General features: G+C 46.0%; 1 pseudogene; it reads right to left on the reverse strand.

Annotated features, from left to right (window-relative positions):
• Positions 1–8,776: 8,776 nt before the first annotated feature.
• Positions 8,777–8,942, reverse strand: LOC131923732 (U2 spliceosomal RNA; annotated as a pseudogene).
• Positions 8,943–9,425: the final 483 nt, after the last annotated feature.

Consider the following 9,425-nt stretch of genomic DNA (forward strand, 5'->3'; position numbering starts at 1 on the left):
CCCACAGGAGAAGGCTTTCCTGACAAGTCTTTGCTGTAAACCAGAGCTAGGCATAGGATTTCAGTTAGAAAACATTTTGTGTTTGGATTTCCGAGTTGTTCTAACATTTAAAAGCACGGTCTCATCACCAAGATGTTGGGGTCCTCAGCTTCTGTGGACACATCTGATGTATAGTTCAGACTGTCCTTCTACCCAGTGGCCTTCCTCATCACACACATCTGCTTAGCCCTAAAGGTCTCCATTTCTGATTTTTGACCACAGCTTCCTTCACTCAGGGAAAAGACTTCCCATGTAACAAGCATGTTCCATGTGTCTTGACCTATGCCAAAAATACAGACATGTTTGTGTCTTTCTATAATATCAAGACTGACAGAATAGCAATAAATCCAGAAGCTGCATTGGTTTCATGTCTGAAGTTTGCCAAGTAATCCTGAGTTCCCTTGACAGCTGGCTGTCAGTCAACACAAGTTCTTTTCTCTCAATCCTGGTTACTAGTATTAACTCCCACACCAAACATTACATGCCACAATAATTGTGATCATTTATAGATGTATATGGAGGTCACAGAGTGATTGTAAAAGGGTCAAGTAGGCCCCAAAGTGATCATAAAGTCCTTCTTAGAAGTAGAGGCAGAAGGCTGATGGATGCAAAGAAGATTTCTGGGGTGTTGGGGTGGGGGATAGATAACAAAGTCTTCTGGAGAGCTGCAGGCAATTCTGATCCACAAGGTGACAGGCTTGAACCTATGCTTAAGGTAAAGTTGAGCTACAGACTGTGGAGGCCACAGAGACAAAGGTCAGGACAAGGTCTTGATGAGCAAATGTCCTGACAGATGGATAGCGATTTGAATAGGTGTATCAGTGGTGGGAATGGAACCAAGCTGAAGCCGCTGAGGTAGTCAGGAGTTCTCTGCCTGTTTGGACCACTTGAAGGACTATCACAGTGTTAGGTGTCTGCCTCTTTACGGGTCCAGGTGAGAATGTAGCTCCCTTCTTGGTCTGGTGTGTTCTGTAAGTTCTCAGGTCTGTTTTACTGAATGGAGATTTCATACATATAAAATTTTATGTATATGGGTGTTTTGCCTGCATGTATATGTGTGTGCAGTACCCTCAGAGGCTACAAGAGGGTGTTGGAATTCCTGGGACTGGAGTTATACTGTTGTGAGTCCCCATAAGTGTTCTGGGGATCAAACCTGGGTCCTTTGCAAGAGCAATAACAGTTGGTGTTGTTTACATGCCTAACAAGTGGGACAGAGTCATGCTGCCTGTATTTGAACTCAAAATGGAGTCACATGATGCCTGTGAGTTGAGCCTCTCGGGGCCAGGCACATTCTGAAAAGCCACTGCTGAATACAACCAGGACAGGGAACAGCCTGATCTCAGCATCATGAAAGGCAGAGTTTGGAAACCATAGGTATGTGGCCAAGGTGGCCTAGCTCTTGCTTAGCTCCCTGCCATGGGCCAGCACAGAGGGAGTGCGGTCCCAGCACAGAGGGAGTGTGGTCCCAGCACAGAGGGAGTGCGGTCCCAGCACAGAGGGAGTGCGGTCCCAGCACAGAGGGAGTGCGGTCCCAGCACAGAGGGAGTGCGGTCCCAGCACAGAGGGAGTGCGGTCCCAGCACAGAGGGAGTGCGGTCCCAGCAATGAGCTACGGACAGAAGCCGCAGTGCAGGCAGATATTAAACCCACACCGGAAGGAGAGAAGTCAGGCTCAGAGTGGGAGGAAATTAAATCAGTGAAGCCAATGATGAACCTGAGTGACCTTATCAGATCCCAGAGGAAATGAATAAAGAGATTAAAAAGATGAGAAAAATAAAATATAATAACAGAAGCATGAGGCTGACCATGGACATCCGATCCATGAATCAGAGCTGCTGGTGATAAAGAATACATAGATATAATACGAGACACAAAAACAAAAGACATCAAGAAGTCCTGCCGACCTACAATGGGCCTCCTCATCTACCAGTGCAGATATCCCAGAACAGAGATGGGATCCAGAAACAAGATGGGAAGTTTTTATGTTTTCAGATGCAACAAAAATGTCTTTGAGCTAACCGTTAAGAAATGAATGGCCTAAAATATCTCCGTGTCTAAGAGGCCATAGAGAACTACAGGCAGAGCAAAGGCGTAGAGTGATGGAGAGGGATCACAGGCCATGAAGATACACAGCAACCTTCCCATCAATCGGTCCCTAGGTATCGGGGAGAGGATGCTCATGGGCACTCACACAGGAATGCCTCCTAATGCCTTATTGCTGCAGTGTTACTCTAAATATGAGGCTCAGAGCCTTGATCAAAGACAGGTCGGTGGTCTTCACTATTGGGTGGCCTGACTCCCGTTCTGATGCTTCTGGGGTTTGATGCACCTGTTCCTTGGTTTAGGGCAGTCCTTATGATGGGACAGACACTGATGTTGGTGCTGCATTGAATAGCAAAGTCCCTCTTCTAACCAGTGAACTCACAGCCAAGGAAGCACAGCAGAAATGTAGGATGCTACTTGCTAGCTCACTTATTGATGTCTAGTTGGATGTATATATATAGCCAAGGACTACCTGCCTAGGGAATGGTGCCTCCCACAGTGGGCTGGGTTCTCTGCATCAATTAATGGTAAAGACAACCCCCCATAGACATGCCCACAGGCCATTATGATCTAGGCAATCCCTCAACTGAGATTCTCAGGTGATTCTACAGTGTGTCAAATTGGCAGTTAGGGCAGTAGGGACACCAGCTCTTCTCTTTTGGCCTGTGATCTGGAGGATTCTGCAGAACACTGGTTTCCACCCCTAGGCTGGAAGAATCTGAGTTCCTTTGGGTCTGTCTGTGATGCAAAACCTCAGTGGTTAGCCATGGAGTTGGGACATCTCCCCTCCCTCAACCACCTAGTATGTGCCCAAACTTGACCTGTCTTTTGGTTTGGCCGTACCTGTTTGTGACCTGTCCTAAAGAGTCTCCTTAATGGAAGCACTGTCAACTCTGCTTTCCCTGCCATCCTGTGTTGATTTTTTTCTAATCTGAATGTTCTGCTTGTAAGGTTTATTCTGGAGGTAGGAAATGCAATTCAGAATCCGACATAATTAAGCAATGGGACATTGATTTACCCACCACTGTAAACATGCTTCCGATTCTCATTCACTATGTTAACTCTTAATGAGTTTATCCTTAAATAGATATTTATTGATGTCTTGACAGCAGTGATTCCAGAGTGCCCAGGGGCTCATCCATATTTAGCGAAACTGAGTTAGTTATCTTATTTACAGTCAGGGCTGACTTGTGTGCTGTGTTTTCTGATGATCTCTACGATGTTTTACAACATTTATGCATTTGTTTGGGGTATGTGTGCCATGGGACACATGCTGAGGTCAGAGAGTAGCTGGTAGGAATCAGTGCTCCCACCACATGGGTTCCAGAGATGGAACACAGCTCGTCAGCCTTGCCAGCAAGCACCTTCCCTACCTGCGCCAGCCCATTCTGGTGTTCTTACGAAGCCAGTATGAAAAGGACTGACACCTGAGAGGACCAAGTTATGGTTTTTCCAAAATGTCTCTGACATGTTGCTCCTAACATAATCGGCCAGGCGCAGAGTTAAACTCAGCCCCACACAGTGGCTTATTTTCAACAGGAACCTGCTGCTCTTCTGTTTCAAAGCAAAAATGGTGGTGAGTGGCACAGTTGTCTCCCAGAAAGACAGGGAGGAAGTAGTAATTGTGAAGCAGTTCACATGGCAACAGCCTGATCCATGAAACTGAGGATAGCCAGCAGTAGAAGACAATGGGACTCTCACTCATCCCCTCTGTTGCTGTCAAAAGAGAGCTGGAGATTCAGAAGGCAGTCTGTCTCTCTTGTGTCTATCAAGCTGCCTTTTCAAAGTCTCTCTTTGTAGATTCCCCTCCCCACTGGTGACTGGATCCAGCCTGGGGCAGAGAGGATGAAGGAGGCGCCTAGGGGAGACATCTAGCCCGGGCCCTCCTCCAGCTGTCCTGCACCCCAGTGGCCATCAGCTGCCAGGGATGCTTCCCTTCAGTGCTGCTCACAGGCTTAGTGTGGTTCATGGTGCAATCCTACACCTCAAGGCTAAGCATGTGGACTGTGTGTGTGTGTGTGTGTGTGTGTGTGTGTGTGTGTGTGTGTATGTCAGGGTAGGGTGGAGGTGGATGGGTGGGGGTGTCTCTAAGCAACAAGAATGCCTTACCCTGCCGTGATCTGCACTGACCGGCTTGCTGTAGCCCCTTCCAAAAACCTCCCTCACTTTAAGTGAGCACTGAAGATGCCCACTCATCACATACACCTCTCTGAGAGTTTGTGGTGGGCCGTTTCCTGCTCCAGCTGACCACCTCTGCTTCCACAACTAAGGAAATCACAAATGTCACTGGCTGGGCCCCACTGTTCCTGAAGGAACCCAATCATACTTCCTGTGTCCTGGCATTCCATTCATGCCTGCCTATCCAATGAGGTTGACCCACGGAGTTGGAGTGACTGGGCAAAGGACTTTTTCCCCTGTGGGCTGACCGCCAGAGGTCTTTACATTGTCCCTAATGTTAGTTTTTGGTGATTTTTGTTTGTTTGTTTGTTTGCTTTGCCGTTGTTCCTTTTTAGGTCCTGGTGATTCTGGTAACCATATTGAATAACGAATATTTTGGCTTTATGTGTGTTCTCCTTTATTTGATGTCAATACTCTAATTTGTTGATTGCTTCTGGGTCTATCGTGGGCTTCTGTCTCCATCTCCTTCAAGCAGAAGCCTCAGGCATCTTTGGAGACCTTCCTTCATTTCCAACGAGGTTACTCTGTGCTGCAGATCCCCCTGTAAGCAGCCTTCCCACACTGACACGGTTTTCATTTTTATTCATTTCCAACTTCTGTCATTCTCTCCCGACTTCCTCTCTCATTTCTGGATTATTCAGGAGCAATCTGGTGGCATTCCAAGGAGCTGGAGGCTCCCAGCTAGGTTCCTGTTTGATTCTGTTTGGGATCTGTAGCAGAACCAGGAAGGAGCTCCAGATGATGCCTCATGACTTGTCTACATCAGGCTGATGATCAGGATGGTGTCCTCCCCACCCACTGTACCGTATCCTGATGAAGTGTGGGGTCTGTGGAGAGCAGCCAGCAGGCGTGAACTCCTCCGTGCTGTACCTGCAGCTCTCAGGAGCTCTCTGAACGCTGTATAAGCACTCAGGAAGATATTTTATCTCCTTGTTTGGCTGCCCAGGCAAACAAGAGCTTGGGTCTGGTCTTTGCTCCTATGCTTTGTTTCTTCCATGCTTTCGGTGAAAAAAATTCACAATAGATTATTGACTTTAAAGTGGACCGTTCAGTGGCATTTGGTACTTTTATGGCATGTGTGATCTGGAAATCTACATGGTTCCAAATATTTTCATTGTCCCCAAAGAACACCCTGCACCTTTAAGAAGTTATTCCCTACCCCTTCTGACAACAGGCAGCTTCCTCACCACGGGTTTGCCCACACCGGGCATTTCGTATATGCAAATCCCCTCACACAGTTGGTGATCTCTGTATCTGATTAGCGCTCAGTGCGTTTGCTTGTCCTGAATCCTCACCATTAAGAACCTTGCAGACAATGGTTGCAACAGCCCATCTGCCCTCCTGTATCAGGGGCTGAGTTCACCAAATCTCCTTTGCAGCCGTCTTCAGCGACTTCTCTGGAGTCACACACACTGGTGTGTTTGCTCCCAACAGCCTCTTAAGCAAGACGTAAGCTTTGTTGATGTGTTGTTCTGCTGGTGAGAGGTGGTAAAGAAGTCATATTCTCTTATCTAGAATATTCCTTCATTTTTGTACAATCAGTCCAAGGCAGTGTCTGATATGTGTGTTTTACTCCCAAAGGTGGATAAGCATGTTTGATGGATTCCACGTACATTCTAGTGTCAGGAGGATGTTTCTTTCCAGAAACCATGTTGACTTTGCCTTATCTCATAATGAGACTGGCAGAACTTGTCACAGGCCACTTATTTCCTCGACTGCCAAGAGACTAAATTTAACGTTCAGTTGGATGAGCTAGGTGACTGCACGCTTTGCGAATACTGATTTGTCCTCTGCTGCTAAAAGAGATTCCTGAGTTTTAAATTCTAAACATGTTTTTTGGTTGCTGTTTTTCTTACAAGATTTATTTTCTTTTTTAATGTGTGTGTGTATGTGATGTGTGTGTGTGTAGGTATGTGCACACAGATGTGGGTGCCCATTGAGGCCAGAAGAGGGTGTAGAACTCCTTGGAGCTGGAGTTACAGATGCTTGTGAGCTGCTGGATATGGGTGCCTGGAAGTGAACTCTGGCCCTCTGGAAGGGCAGCAAGTGTTTTTAACCACTGAGCTATCCATCCATCTTCTGAAACTTATTTCTTGAGAAGAAAGGAAACAATTCTGTGATCACAAATGTATTATTATGATGTCAAGTGTTTATATTGAAAAAAACCTACATATGTAAATTGTAAAAAAAATATAAAAATCACAATATAAAATTACCTAAAGCTACCACAGCTGTTCTCACATATTATCAAATCTGAAAGATCTGATTATTAACCTTTCTTTTGAAAAAAGCTTTAAATTACATTAATTATTTAGTGGCAAGGAGATTCTTTCACCCTCGTCTGCAGGACAAGCCTTGGATTTGTGTGTTGTGTCCTGCCTGGCCCCCACACCTCTCCTCTCTTCTGAGGGGAAGAGGGGGAAGCGGAAGGAAGCCAAAGTTCTGCCCCCCCTTGATGGCTGGGTTTTTAGTCTTCCAGGGCTCTTCCTCTCCTACTTTAGGTTGGTCAGTTTGAGGAAAGAGGGTGATTGATCAATTGACTCACAACTGTTGTGTAAACACATCCTAATCCAGCCTTGAGATGCTTGATACAGTCCATCAGCAGGGGTTGGGGGTGGCAAGGTAGGGAAGTGGGGGGTTGTAGGGCTGGCGAGGTGGAGAGGAGTGGGGTTGTAGCTACGGGAAGGAGAAAAGGCCCACAAAGCCTTTGTTTAAGCAGCCAGGCTTCTGTCTCAGGTCAGGAGGCAGAGGAAGAAGGCGGCCATCTTGGAAGTTGGCCATCTTGGAAGTTCACCGTCTTTACCAGCCATGGACTCTTTCCCTGTTTGTCTGCCTGCCAGCAAACCTCACTCCCAGTCCCTTAGTACCACGAACACACCTGGAGAAACTTCAATCTGTGTTCCCAGGCCAAGGTCACTCATATTTGGTTCTAGAATAAACTATCCCCTTGAGGTGAGAGGCATACTTTTGCTCTGGCAAGAGTGAGAAAAAGAAAGCTTTGTGAGAATTACAAAGGGTTGGACATGTCATGTAGATGAAGGTGGCATACAGTGTAGAGCATGGCTCTCAGGACAGATACTGAAGTAATTAGCACCATGTCACACCCTCACCCTTCACTTGGAAGGATGCTCTTTCCTGAAGGATGCCTTCCATCGCTGAGAGACAGACGCCAGCAGGCACAGCCTTGCTCCCTGGTGATCAGTGTGCGTGCAGAATTTACCGTGAACTCGGTATAGAGACCTGTGTAGAAGGAGCCTTGAGACATTTCCCAGTCTGACATTCCTGGCCTGATTCTCACTCTGCTGGCAACTTCAGAATGCTCCCAGGCCCCCAAATTCAATAGATCAACGTCAAAACAAATTAAACACGGGAGGCCTCTCGCAAACTGTGCCTCTGCCCGGGATGAGCCTGGCTTTCCTTCCGTTATGTAATTCCATTAACAAAATGTTCTAAAAGGAGAAGCCATGGTGAGGATTATTAAAGATGAATGATGTTTTCAAAGGCAAGTCAAAGAGGTCTAAAATTCCCAAAGTCAGGATCATCTCCCTCACCCGAGATTCCCCAGGAATCTTCCTTTTTGTGGCTTCTCGGAGTTGATGTTAACTTCGGTGCCTTTTAATGATTTGCCTTTTGAAAAGGCAAAATAAACAAACACGCAAAATGAGAAAAACAGCAACCCCAAAACCTCACTGAGGAGATAGAAAACTGTGCAGAGTAGAATCCCGCTGAAGGAAGGCTGCCTCTGATGTAACTCCAGCGTAAGTAGGAACTGGCTAGGCTTGTTGGAAACTGTACAGAAACAACAACAACAGCAACAACAAAAAACTGTGCCTCCGATATAAACTGAGATTAGGTTTGATAAGAATATGTTCTGTTAATATTTGTTGGCTAAGATTGCTCCCAATTAGGCCCTATTCCTAGGACTAAAAGAGACATTCTTGGTTCACAGATAATCAGGCAAATTCCCACATTAAAACAAACAAACAAACAAACATGTTTTTACGAGGCAGTTCACAGGGAGTGGCATTGTCACAGCCACTGTCCTGTGCCACTCTATGCTTACCAGGAAATATATAATTCTGACAGACAGGCAGGCAGGATGACCCTGGGTAAGAAATCCACAAAAGAACAATACTGGTTTACTTCAAAAGTAATGTGGCTGCAGCCCAGGCCTTCCCAGATCGTGTGCCCCTGTCTCTGCTGGCCCCTGTCCCCAGTTCCAGTAATTTCAGCCACTCAGGGGCAGCCCACACAGTCAGAAGAATAGGGACACCTGCTGCACCAAAGGCCAAGCTAACTTCCAGAAGGCCAACTCCCAGCTTGGACAGAGACTCACTGCTAGGTCAGAGGTCACACCAGCCTCCAGAAATCGAGCACATAAAGACTTAGAAAACCAAAGAGGAAACAAAAACTAAGGAACAAAACGCCCATCTAACAAAGATAAACTCCGAATCAGGGACTGGAACTAACCATCCCAAACCCAGATGCCTAAATGCCAGTGTAAAAACACAATCAACAACAGCTGGGGCAATGTGGCACCACCAGAGCCCAGCTGTCCTACCACAGCAAGACCTGAATACACCAACGCAGCCAACGCACAAGAAAACGACATTTGAAACGACTTGACTAAACTGATAAGAACAGATACTACACTTGATCTTAGCCAAAAGGCCAAGAAGCGATGGTGGCGCACACCTGTAATCCCAGCACTCAGGAGGCAGAGGCAGGCAGATTTCTGTGAGTTCGAGGCCAGCCAGTTCCAGGACAGGCTCCAAAACTACACAGAGAAACCCTGTCTCGGGAAAACCAAAATAAATACATACATAAATAATAAAAATGACTTTATGAAGATTATGATAGAGGTACTTAAAGAGGAAATGAAAAATTCCCTTAAAGAAATGGAGGAAAAGACAACCAACAAAATTAGAGAAATCATCAGATTCCTTAAAGAATACCTAGAGAGCCAAGAAAAAACAGACAGGTGAAGGAAACTATTCCTGACATGAAAACTGAAATAGAAGCAATAAAGAAAACACAAACTAAGGGAGTTCAGGAAATGGGAAATTGGGATAATCAAACAGAAACTGCAGACAAGCATCCCCAACAGAATAAAAGAGATGAAAGGGAGAATCTCAGGTGGTGAAGATACAACAGAAGAAATAGATT

This window comes from Peromyscus eremicus, chromosome 13, assembly GCF_949786415.1.
Source record: "Peromyscus eremicus chromosome 13, PerEre_H2_v1, whole genome shotgun sequence".
NCBI lineage: Eukaryota > Metazoa > Chordata > Mammalia > Rodentia > Cricetidae > Peromyscus > Peromyscus eremicus.